At 53.4% G+C, this 12,649-nt stretch overlaps 1 protein-coding gene across 4 annotated transcripts in view; it reads left to right on the top strand.

The window, feature by feature from the left end:
• Positions 1–221: 221 nt before the first annotated feature.
• The window catches only part of LOC129387480 (uncharacterized), a 51,341-nt gene continuing 38,913 nt past the window's right edge, over positions 222–12,649 (top strand). For 2 of the 4 annotated variants that reach the window (XM_055076406.2, XM_055076404.2), the window contains exon 1: positions 222–443. The gene's annotated coding sequence lies outside the window, so the exon portion shown is untranslated. Of the gene's footprint in view, positions 444–2,561; positions 2,726–12,649 lie in introns of those variants that run through there. The other 2 variants (XM_055076408.2, XM_055076402.2) reach the window with 1 other exon arrangement.

Raw genomic sequence — 12,649 nt, 5'->3', positions numbered from 1 at the left:
TAGGTTTGATCCTGAATGAACAGGCAGCGCACAAACGAGAAAAGAAAAAGAAAAAGCGTAAGCGCAGTGCTCAAACGAATACGAGGAAGACTACTGATGCGGGAGAGCGCTAGCTTAAGTATTATATATAGTGTTCTGTGGCGAGATGGCGGGTCATGGAAACACCCCTCTCCCTTTGTTATCTTCTTTTTTCTTTCTCGGTTCGCGGTTCACGCGCTTACCCGACTTGTAGAAAGTTGACATCCGAGAGCGAAGGCGTCAGGACGCCACGTTTGCCGAAGCAAGGCAGCTGGCTCGAACCCGGGTGCTTGTCGCAAGGGGCGGTGCTTTGGAAATGCGTGGCATTCACCGGCGAACCGATCGTGCGAAGAAAGATCTCGCGTGTAGTGCACGAGAGCCCTATTTGTTCTTCAACCAAGAACTACGTCCTGCGTATTTTCCTGGTGAGTGTCGTCGACCAGTTGCTATAAGATATATAGCATTGCGCAGAACAGCTAATGAGACCAAGACATGACGTTGTAAATATGGCATTGCGTGACGATCGAGTCCTCGCTCGTGAACTCGGATAGTGTGCAGAATATTCGGCAGCAGCTCCAGTATCGTGCACTAGCACCCACATTTATGCAAGTAACTGTATTAGAACATCGTGCATAAGACGGTGCAGATAAGCCCTGGTCGTTGCGCCTAAAGTTAAACAAATATGACGACCAAGAGACTTGCGCGGGCAAGCTTCGGGAAAGCAATAAGGATCCCGCAGAAGTTTACTCGCATGTCACATTTTCCCAAGCGCATTTAGATGTAAGAATTAATGTGCAGAATTATTTCGCGCCTGAGAGGGGGAATCCTTACAGCGAAAGTACTTACTTGAAATCAGTGACAGCCAAACGCCTTTGCAACGAAGCGCTCAGGACGTTCAAAGTATTTCGTTATATGCAGGTCACTATGTTGTAAGGATCTGGTGCCGTATCGCCTCCGACAGAGCAGCAAAAATAAAACACTTATTTAACGCGAATTCAAGATAGGCTTAGTGAAAGTTGCTAATTTTCTTCTGCGCACTTTCTCCGGCTGAAAGTTGCAAGTACGGCCGACCCTATGTTATGGAGATTGACGCACGCTACGTGTCGAAACCCGACAGTGATGCAACGTATGGCTGCACAGCGTCGGATTCGTATATTGCCGCCGTTGTCGTTAAGCATTTCTTGTTCGTCTTCAGGCGGTTCTCTACTGTTGCCATCGCCCGCAAGGGCGTCTGCATCAGCAGGCGCTTGGTGTGTTGCGACACGACGTAGCCGAGCACACGAGGCTTGGACCTTCCCGCGCCTATCTGCCCGCGGCTTAGCCATGTCCGGGTAGAAGGGGATTTTAGGGTTTGATCCGATGCTGAGGGTTTTGACCTTTGACCTGCGGCGGCAACACACTCCTTTGACCTCGGCTTCACGTAGACGGCGCCTCCGGACTGACCCTTGCGGGGAAAATCGGTAGTTGAATTTTCCTGTTCTTATATGGTATGGTATTCCTTATGCAATGGCGCACACCCACTGTCTCTCTTATTTTCTCTCTTACTTTCAATCTTTCCTGTCTTCTACTCACTTCGTTTTACTTCCAATTTTCCAGGCAGCAAGGGTTAACCTGGTGTAGTTCATTAGGTTATTATGTTATATTAGGTTATAGGTTCTATAGGTTATAGCGGCTATGTACAGGCGCGTCCACTGCTATATAGCGGGAACACAGGAGTCGTGGCGTCGTTCCGCATCCCCGGCGCCTCATGAACTCTTGCGGTGCAGGCGCAATAAATGCGATCGGTGAAAAGCCCCGTGAGTCCTCTGCTGTGATGAGTCGTCTGCCAAGGCTACACGAGGCTCCGGTGGTGGCGCTTCGTGGAGACGTCTGCCCAGCGGTCCACTTAGGCGCCACTGGCCTCCTTGAAGCCCTTGGGTTCAGCGAGAGCAATGGAAAAGTAAACATATCGGCAAGAGGGATAAGTAAGAGGGGATTGGAGTATTGGTGGAAAAAAAGTAGGGAAACGACAAAAAACGGATACGTACAAAACACAGTTCGCAATAGGGGATCAGAAAATTTGCTTGGGGGAGTTCATAGTTTTCTTTTTTTCTTTTTTTTTTCTTGTTTAACCTAGGTATGCCATTAGGCAGTATAATAGCAAGAGCTTGGTGGCGCAACCCACCGCCCATTCCAAAGGGAACGCTCATAACATCCATCCATTCATCCATCCATCCATCCATCCAAGGTCCATGTAAATAGGTCGCGAAGCTTGGAACGAAAACCGTGCCAAAACCCATCGCCAGAGATATCAGCCAGCCGTGCACGATTGAAGCGCGACTATGTGAGGGGGGGGGGGGCAAACAGTACAACTAGAAAACCTATACAAAAGAAAAAGACGTTCGAAAATTTTTAATCAGAATGCTGTTGTACGAGTAGATATTCTGTTTCAAGTATTTTTGCTGTGATATAACAACAAATCTTAGTTCTTTTCTATTTCTCCATTTCTTAGTTTATTCTTAGTGACCCCTACCAACAGCGAATCTGGCGCAAGACTTGGCAAGGCTGTGGAAACCAGCTACTATGTCGTGCGGAATGGCGTTGCACACTTGAATGCGGTGGTGTCATCCGAGTTTCTTTTATTTCCTTGCGTGTTTGTTCAAAGTGCGGCATGCGTGCCAATTCCAATTTTGCGTGACCTAGCGCACGGAATTCATTCGCGAAACGTGTGAGTGCAGGTCTTTTTTTGTTATCATGCAAGTTCACGCTGCGGTATCCTACGCGCTTGTCTGGTCGTGACGGTGAATGCGGAACGCTCCGTGAAGAAGCGTCGCGATATGTTCGTTTACTCTCCGTAACATAGGCTCTGAGTGTCCGACGGGCAGCATAATTAGTAATCGAGTGTTTCCTAAATGATAGCATGGGGCAATGTTGACTTGTCTGATAACTGTTGCATATGAATAGATTGTGTCGCAAGGAATTACGTAGGATAGGATAGGAATAACTTTAATAAAGTGCCGGCAAACGACGATTTAACGAGTCGTGACGCTGGCCAAGCGTCGACCCGGGGTTATACTCTACTCTGCACTAGCCCCGTTGGGCCCGTTTGTAGTGGGTCACGAGGCTTGTGCTTTTCGAGCGCACCCCGGGCCTGCTGGACGGCCCATAGTTGTGAGTCCTTGTCTGTAGACTGCAGTGCACTTTGAAGTTCTGGCGGGTAAGTCTTGGAGGTAGCTGCCGTCGGGAACCTGGCGCAGTCCCACATGATGTGCCATTGGTCCGCCGGACCCGCTGCACAAACACCACACAGCCCACTCGGATAGAGCTCTGGGTGAAGCACGTGCAGCATTGCGGGGGCGAGGAGTGACGCGGTCTGTATTTGTCTTAGGATTACGGCCTCCTCCCGACTGAGTGCCGGGTGGGGAGGCGGCATTGTCCGTCGAGCTAAGCGGTAACACTTGGTTACTTCGGCATAACTAGTCAATCTGTCCTTGGTTTCGAACCACCACACGGAACGGTCACTCTCGGGGGCGCGGAAGGTAAGCGCTCGCGCCGCCGAATGGGCCGTCTCGTTGTGGTTCGGTGAGGAAGCACACTCGCCGGCGTGCGCCGGGAACCACTTGATACGGACGGTGCTGCCGCGGTCTTGAAATTGGAGCTTGCCGATGATGGCGGCCGCCGGCGCGCATATTCGCCCCTTGGCAAAATTGCGCACGGCATTCCTCGAGTCGCTGAGCACGGTGCGACACTCGGCCTCGGTGATCGCCAGAGCGATGGCAACCTCCTCAGCGTCTGTGGCGTTCGTGCACCGCACGCTCGCTGCCGTTGTCTTGGTGCCGTTAGCCGCCGCAACGACCACTGCTGCGAAGCCTTCCCGCTTGTATTCCGCGGCGTCCACATACCGGGCGTGCGGGTCTTGGGCGTGTTGTTCGGTGAGGGCCTTGGCCCGCGCCTGCCGCCGTTCTTGGTTGTATTCTGGGTGCATGTTCTTCGGGATGGGGTCCACGTAAATGTGGGCCCGCGCCTCATCTGTGATCTCGCACGGTTGCCGGCTGGGAGCTTGGGGGTTGTAACCCAGGGACGCCAGTATACTGCGCCCCGTCTTGGTGGTAGAGAGGCGCTCGAATTGCGCGGTGAGCTGCGCCTCGGCTATTTCTTCTAGGGTGTTATGGACGCCGAGCTGCAAGAGCCGAGCCGTACTCGTGGTCTCCATTAAACCCAGCGCCGTCTTGTAAGCCCGTCTGATCAGCGTGTTGATCTTGGTCCTGTCAGTGACGTGCCAATTAAGGTAGGCCGCAACGTAGGCAATGTGACTGATCACGAACGACTGGACAAGGCGCACGAGACTGTCTTCACGCATGCCCGCCCGTCGTGTAGAGACTCGATGTATGAGCCGGATGGCGTCCATTGCCTTGGTGGTAAGCTTGTTGATGGTCTCGTCGTTGCGGCCGCTCTTGTTGAGCAGCAGGCCCAGTACTCTGATCTTGGGCACCTCGGGGATGCGTTGCCCCGATGCAGTCACAATTTTGATGTGATCACACTCCCGAAGAGGAGCGCGCTTCCGTCCCGGTCGAAGCGGTGTGAGGACGAACAGCTCGGACTTGGCGGGCGAGCACATTAGGCCTGTGCCATCAAGGTGCTGCTCGATGGCGGTAACCGCCGCTTGCAGCTGTTGCTCGATGCTGGCGTCGGTGCCACCGACCGCCCACAGGGTAATGTCGTCGGCGTAGATAGTATGCCGGACGCCGGTCCCCGCTACTGCCCTCGCTACCCCGATCATGACGAGGTTAAAGAGCAACGGCGATATGACCGAACCCTGTGGAGTACCCGTACTGCCGAGCTTGTGTTCGGGGAGCTTGAGGTCTCCGGCGTGCAGTTCTACCGTGCGGTTGGTCAAGAAGTCTAGAATATAATTGTAGCTCGTTACCCCCATGTTGAGTCTTGATACTTGTCCTAATATGGCTGAGTGTTTAACTTTGTCGAATGCACTTTGTAAATCGAGACCCAGAATTACTTTGCTGTCTTGTGTCTTGTTGTCCACGATTTCTTGTTTGAGTTGTAACATGGCATCTTGTGTGCTGAGTCTGCGCCGGAAGCCGATCATCGTGTCAGGATAGAGGCCTTCCTTCTCTAGGTATTCCTGCCACCGGTTGGCGACCACGTGCTCCAGCACCTTGCCCACGCAGGACGTCAGCGAGATGGGACGCAGGTTGCCGATGTCCAGTGGTTTGCCCGGTTTCGGAATCAGGATCGTTCTTGCCGTTTTCCACTGTCGGGGGAGCTTGCCCGAATGCCAGCATTCATTGAAGTAATCGGTTAGGGCTTCTATCGAAGCGTCGTCCAGGTTGCGTAGCATCTTGTTTGTAACGAGATCTGGGCCGGCTGCTGAGCGGGTGTTGAGCTCGTGCAGCGCTACCCGTACCTCTGATATGGTAATGTCTCGGTCGAGCCACGCGTTGGGCAGCCCTCCGTACGGCGGGTGGGTTTCCGTTGGCGTGTCTGGCAGATACTTGGCTTCCAGGCTTCTGATAACAGCGTCTTTTCCTTGCTGTTGTGTGATGGTGTGCATGAGGCGGGCCAGGCGGTCGCGCTGGCTTGACTTGGTCTTTGTGTCGTCTAGGAGGTGCCGAAATAGATTCCATGTACAACTGCGATGCAATTCCCTGTCAGCTCGGTTGCAGATCTCGTTCCACTGTTGACGGCACAGGAGCCTGCAATGTTGTTCAATGGCCCTATTTAAGTCAGCCACCTTCTTCCTCAATTTGCGATTCAGCCGGTGCTGCTTCCAACGCGCCTGTATCGAACGTTTGGCCTCTATCAGATGGGCCAGGCGGCTGTCCATGATGATGACGTCCTCGTCTGTTTCTATAGTCTTTGTGGCTGAGCGCACTGCATCGCGGAGTTCCGCCGTCCAGGTTTCGATCTCTGTGATGTCTTGCGCTGTGGTGAGGCGCCCCTTACGGAATTCGTCCCAGTCCGTCCACTTATGTATAATGGTATTGCTCCGTAATTGGTTGGGTATCGTAATTTCGAGGATGTAGTGGTCACTGCCCAGGTCGACGCCCGTGTTGTGCCATGTTACTTTGCCCGTGTGGTCATTTTTTACGAACGTAAGGTCTGGTGTGGTGTCTCGTGCTACGGAGTTGCCGATGCGGGTAGGATGCGTGGGGTCCGTGATTAGCACACATTTGTGGTCCAGGGTATCCTGCAATAAGTCCCGTCCCTTGGCCGTGTCCTTCACATAACCCCACGCTCGATGGGCGGCGTTGAAGTCCCCTCCGATCAGCAACGTGTTGTCTCTGGCTTGGGTGCTGGCTGTGTGTAGTAGGGTCTTGAATTTTTGTGTTTGGTGCTTGGGGTTACTGTAGATGTTGACGATGAACAGGCTGCCTTTCCGTTGTTTGCTTGGGATGATTTCGGTGAAGGCGTATTCCACCCTGCTGCGGCCGTGTTTGAGTTGGTGCTCGATGAACGTGAGCCCTTTGCGGACGAACGTGCAGACGCCCCGTCCCTCCCCTTGGCTAACGTGAGCGCGATACCCAGGGAGGGTGGGGGTCACCGTCGCCGTTTCTTGCAGCAGGATAATGTCGGGTTTCTTGTTTACTGTAGTAATATGTTGTTGCAGCACTGCTTTCTTGTTGTTGTAACTGTGACAGTTCCACTGCCAGACCGTAAGGCCTGGTAGCGATGCTATTGTGGATTGCTGTTGGGACATAGTTGTGTCGAGGGTGGGGCTTGCGTCTGTTCTTGGAGGTATGGGTGTTTGGCGAATTCCGCTGAAAAGATGGGGCTGCGGACTATGGGCTTGAGGGTGTGTTCAATGAATTCGAAACGCTCTTGTATGGTGCGGAAGGACGTGGTGATCAGTTCCTCCAGCCGTGCCAGTCGTTGGTCGGTCACGGCAGCGGTGCTGGCGTAGGTATTGGCGAGCGCTTCAATTTTGGCTTCGAGCTGAGTTTCCAATTGGGTTAGGTCCTTGTTATGTCGTGATGAAGTGCGTGTTCGTTTCTTGGTGGTTGGGTCAGTGATCTTCTCCTCCTGGGGCGCGTCTTGGGTTTTGTCCTTTGATTCTGTGACTTGGTGCGATAGCGTGTCGGAGTTCTGCTCGGGGACAACAGTGGGTGTTGGTTCGGTGCGTGCTCGTTTCTTGGGGGTTGGATCAGTGGTCTTCTCCTCCTGGGGCTCGTCTTGGGTTGTGTCCATTGATTGTATGCCTTGGTGTGGTGGCGTGTCGGTGGCGGGTGTAGATGTCTCGGGTGACTGAGCTGGCTCTGTCCATGGATGGGCTTGCTGTGCTTGAAGTTCTTTCTTGACCTCGGCTAGCTCTTCGGCAAGCCGGCGCGTGGTTTCTACCAGGGTCGCATTGGTTGCGCGGAGTTGTTCGAGTTCCTTGTAGTAGGGGCTGGTAGTCCACGCCTGCCAGCTGCTCGGTGTGCTTCGGCCACTAGTGGCGCTGTTGGAGCTGGCGCTGCTGCCTTTAACTTCGCCCTTGGCTACGTCGGCCCAGCTGACTTTGTCACGGGAGCGCGATCGCCTTGCGCCGCAGCTGTTCCTGTCCGACGAGTCACGGCCGCGGGATGCGCTACGCGAGGCATGACGGGAAGCATAACGTGATGCGTGGCGTGAGGCATGGCGCGACGCGCTGCGGGATCCGCCACGGGAAGCGCTGCGCGAGCGGGAGCGTCCTAGGCGTGGAAAGGCGCTTGATTCGAGTGGTTGCTTTCGCTGTTCTTCGGCGTTACGTATGATTTTCTGAAAATGATCCGCATATACAGACGGACGACAACGAAGTGTCCCTGCTAAGGTGGCTGCTCATCGCTCCTGTGAAAACTGTCGCCGTCCGCGTAAATACGTTCCATACTTCAGGAGATTAGGCCACAAGCCATCCGAGGACGCTCCGGACGCTCATGCGCAGTCTGATTTCCTGGCATTCAGCGAGTGTCACCCCGTCGGCCCTGCAGCTGAATTGTGCACCGGGACTAGGCCCAGTGCCTCCGGTGACGCGCTGGCGGCGGCAGATTCGCCGTCGCCGCTCGCCACGGCGGCATTACCACGACGGTCGCACAGTTGACACCTGAGCCCGGCTCCTGGTTCCTGCTCCAATTCCTTCGGCTACAGCCCGCCCGCCGCCTTCCCGAAATGTACATCAGACCGTGTGTCTCAGGGCGGAGCCCGGCGATGGCTTCCCAGTCACTGATTGGGAATGGGGCTCCAATTGTTGTGCATGACGAACCGAATACCCCCATGGACTTTTCTTCTGCGCTACCATCTGTGCCATCGGCTCCCCGTGGTTCTTAGAAACGTCCTTCGGGACAATCTGCACCAGATTTGTCTTCGGCGAACAGCGGCTCCCAAGGCAAGCGTTCCTTTCTAACGACTGACCACCCAGTTGTGTCGACACCGTGCTCGGTTTGCTATAAAGCAACCATTAAAGCTCTGGCCCCCCCAAGCCTCACGTAGGTTCCAAACAGAATTATTCAGGCGAATTTAGACGCTTGTCTTGGCACCACAGGCTTCCACGCCTTCACGGCCAGGAAGAAGTCAAATACCATCGCTGTGTGGCTCCCGACATTGGCTGCTGTCGAACGTTTGCAAACACTTCAGCGTCTCTCGATCACAGGCGAAGTCACCGTGCCGGTACAAGTGTACTCAGCTTAGTGGTAGAGGGCTCGTACTTACAGCGCTGGGTCGTTTACAACGTTGACGTTGGCGAGGACCAGACTGCCCTCCAGCGTGAGCTCTACTGTCCTACACACCGTGTCATCCAAGCGCGTTACACGAGAAAGAGGCGCTCTTGCATCGTCACCTTGCAGGGCCCACCAACTCCCCCAGCCCGCCTGTACTACTATGGTTGCATTCTACGACCTCAGCCATATAAACCCAGTGTCGTCTATTGTTACAATTGTTTCCGACCTGACCACATGCGCCGATCCTGTCCGTTTACAGCGCCAGATGAAGCTGTACTAGCTGGTACAGTGTCTTACCGATGTGGAATCTGCAAGACCGACGACCACGAGATCACTTCTCCAACTTGTCCCACAAAGCAAAAGGCCACTCGGAAGGTTCGTCGCGGGATTCATAAGCAATGGCCTCAGTATGCTGCCACACAACCAGTGTCGACATCTAACAGGCTTGCGGCACTCCAGTGGGATGATGACGACTGACCAGAGCTTTTCGAGCCCGACCTGCCTGCACCCTATTCCCAACAGACTTAGAGTGACAAAGTTCGCAAAGAACGCCGTCGCCCGCTGGTTACACAGAATCAGAGCGTGCCGGAACATCCGCGTGATGATATGGCAGCAGTTGACGATCAAATTTCCCGCCTTTTAGCGGAGGTTTCCAAGCTCCGACAACACCGTGAACTACTTGCGCGTCTCCGACGTGCAATGGAATCTCACACCACTACAACTATCGATTCCGCGGCATCATCGTCTCTGTCACGCCCTGCTATATCGTTCACAGATTCTACCAGGTCTTCTGCTCCATTGCCAGATAACTCTACAGCATCCCTTCTGAAGTTCATTGTCAGCCAGTTATCCAACCTACCTGACATCTGTGATTTTACATCGCCTGGACTCGTAATCAAAATGGCGGGTACAGGTGTTTGCGGTGTGCTGCAGTGGAACTGTAGAGGTCTCTCCACGAAAGTGGGGTAGCTTAAATCCCGTCTTCGTATGAACAAGCTGCAGGTGTGGGCCCTGTAACTACAGGAGACCAACGCCTTGCCTGCCATTCCGGACTTCAGTGGATACGTGTCTCCTTCGACGAGTGACCGTCGCGTGCACACAGCTGCCCCTCCAGGAAAGGCGGCAGTGTATGTTGATACGCGCTATCCTCAGGTCTGCCTTTCTCTTGAAAACTGGTGTAACTCATATCAGGAGGTAGTGGCAGTAGCTGTGAAGTTACCCGAAGCAACTGTTGTTGTAGTGTCATACTACGTAAGACCAGCCAGTGGCTCTTCTTCACGCATTAATCTGGGCTGGTTACTGAATCTCCGTCGACAATACCCAGCGTGTCCTGTTTTAGTTGGTGGTGATTTCAACGTACCCAGACTGGGGGTACCCCACTTCTAGCCCCCGAGGTAGGCGCTGCGGGACGTCTTCGCGGATGCGTTTGTACTACTGAACCATCCAGATTCAGCAACCCTGGCTGTGCCTCAAGCTCGACGTACAACATATGCACCGGTTCTTACGTGGTGGTCAGGTCCCAGCACTCCCACTTGGCACCTGGAGCCCGACTGCTGGGGTAGTGACCGCTACCCTATCATCATCGGCCTTCATCCGTCGCAGGCCCGCCGTTTGCTCCGCAAGTGTACTGTAGTCAACTGGGACACCTTTCACTCTAATCTCCAAGATACCTCTGTGGACTCGTCACCATGCACTACTTGTTGATCGCATACAAAGTGCGCTCAATGAAGCCACAACCATCTGCTGGGTAGGCGTCGATCGACCGGCACCGAATATCGGCCTGCTCAACTTGTGGGCTGCTCGCAGACAAGCTGAGCTGGCAGCATTCCAAGACCCCACTTCTGCACAAGCACGTACAAGAATGAATTTCCTTACTGCTAAGGCCCGAAGATATGAACACGACCTCTCGCGCTGGCACTGGCATACGTGGTGTGAGCGGTTTCCATCCAAGACGTCGAATGCTTCTCTCTGGCGAACGTTCCGTGCCATGGAACACGGTTGCCGCCGTCCAGACGCGGCGGCCACAGCCTGCTTCGCTGCTGGCTTGTCGCCGGATGATTTCGCCAGAGAAGCAGCCCAGTGTGACGTGTTGCCACAAACAACCAATGGTGCGTCCTTGGCAGGCATTTCGGCACATATCGACAAGTTACAGCAGACTCCGAGGGAATTGCAAGCTCTTTCCCCATGCCTGAGTTGCTTGCAGCGATAGATGGTACCAGTCGCAAGACAGCACCCGGTCCAGACTCTATTAGTTATGAGGCTTACAAGAACTTGAGTTGCGCTGTACTGCCTCCACTCCTCGACACCATTAACAAGGTATGGCTTGATGGCGTTGTCTCTCCGGGATGGAAATCGCCTATTGTGATCGCGATTCCGAAACCAGGCAAGCAGCCGACTGACCTTGGCAACTTCCGACCCATTTCCCTAACGTCAACGTTGTGCAAGCTTGCTGAGAAAATGCTAGCAACACGACTGTAATGATGGCTAGAGCCCCACAGTTTCTACCACCCTGCTCAAATTGGCTTCCGTCCATCCATAGGTACTGAAGATGGGCTGACTGTCTTGGCATTCTCAGTTTTATCGTCAACTCTTAGCCACATGAATGAATGAGCTTTATCCTGAAATGATGACCGGATTTAGACGTGGCCGGTCTGCAATAGATGGGGTCATTGATCTCGTGTCCACGATCGAACACGAAAAGAAGCGACACCGCCTTGTAGGAGCAGTTTTCTTAGACATAAAAGGAGCTTATGACAATGTACTGCACGAAGCCATTCTTGATGCCCTCAGTAACTTAGGCATCGGCGGCCGTCTCTACATGTGGATTGATAATTACCTTAATGGTCGTACAGTCTTCATGTCCACGAATGATGGCGAAACGACAAGACACGCTGTGGTCCGTGGAGTGCCTCAAGGAGGAGTTCTCAGCCCGACTCTTTTCGATGTTGCCCTTATTGGCCTTGCGGAAATAATTCCTGATACAGTACACATCAGTACATACGCAGACGACATATGCATATGGGCATCCGCAGTCACGCGACCGCAAATTCGTGCCAGATTGCAGCGTGCTGTTTCTTTAACGTCTCAGTACCTGCAGTGCCAAGGACTGCAACTGGCCCCAGACAAGTGCGCTGCGATAGCGTTCACACGGAAGCTTATGTGTTGGTATCCAATTATGATCAATGGAAATGCCATCCCATATGTCACCCACCACAAGTACCTCGGCGTTGTCATTGACCGCGGTGTTTCATGGTCGAAACATGTGGCAATGTTAAAGAAGAAATTAGCTGGGCTTGCTCAAGTTTTTCGCTTTCTGGCCGGTATGAAGTGGGGTCCATCTGAGCGTTCGCTACTCCGGCTGTACCAGGCTCTCTACGTCGGATACATTAGGTATAGCCTGCCAGTTTTATCAGGTATGAGCCCGTCATGTTTACGCACGCTGGAAAGTGCCCAGGCACAGATACTGAAAACATGTCTCGGTGTTCCACGTTGCACCTCAACCCACGGAACAATTGAGGAGGCTCGCGTCACCCCTTTACCTGTCTATCTACGATGCGAACCTCTTCGAGTATTCCTGCGACTGCTTTGTCGTCATGGACGCCATCCCTTATCGACATTACCCGATATACGGCCGGACTCCACTTTTTCAAGAGCTGTTAAATGGCAAGAATCTGCCATACCAGCATACTTTGCCCCGGCTGACCTTCCACATATGCCCCCATGGGTAATGTCCAAAATACCGGTACGTCTATCTATTCCGGGAATTTCTAAAAAATCGCGAATACCTACCGTCGGCCTCAGACATGTAACACTTGAATATATATCGAAAGAATATGACTCCTCGGTGAGCGTGTATACAGACGGATCGGTATTGTCGTATGCGTCTGGTGCGGCTTTCGTCGTGCCTGCGCATCAAGTCATTCGACGGTTTCGTCTGCATAACAAGACGACTTCAACATCTACGG

The sequence above is a fragment of the Dermacentor andersoni genome, chromosome 3 (assembly GCF_023375885.2).
Source record: "Dermacentor andersoni chromosome 3, qqDerAnde1_hic_scaffold, whole genome shotgun sequence".
Lineage (NCBI taxonomy): Eukaryota > Metazoa > Arthropoda > Arachnida > Ixodida > Ixodidae > Dermacentor > Dermacentor andersoni.
This window is presented reverse-complemented; position numbering and strand designations above follow the sequence as displayed.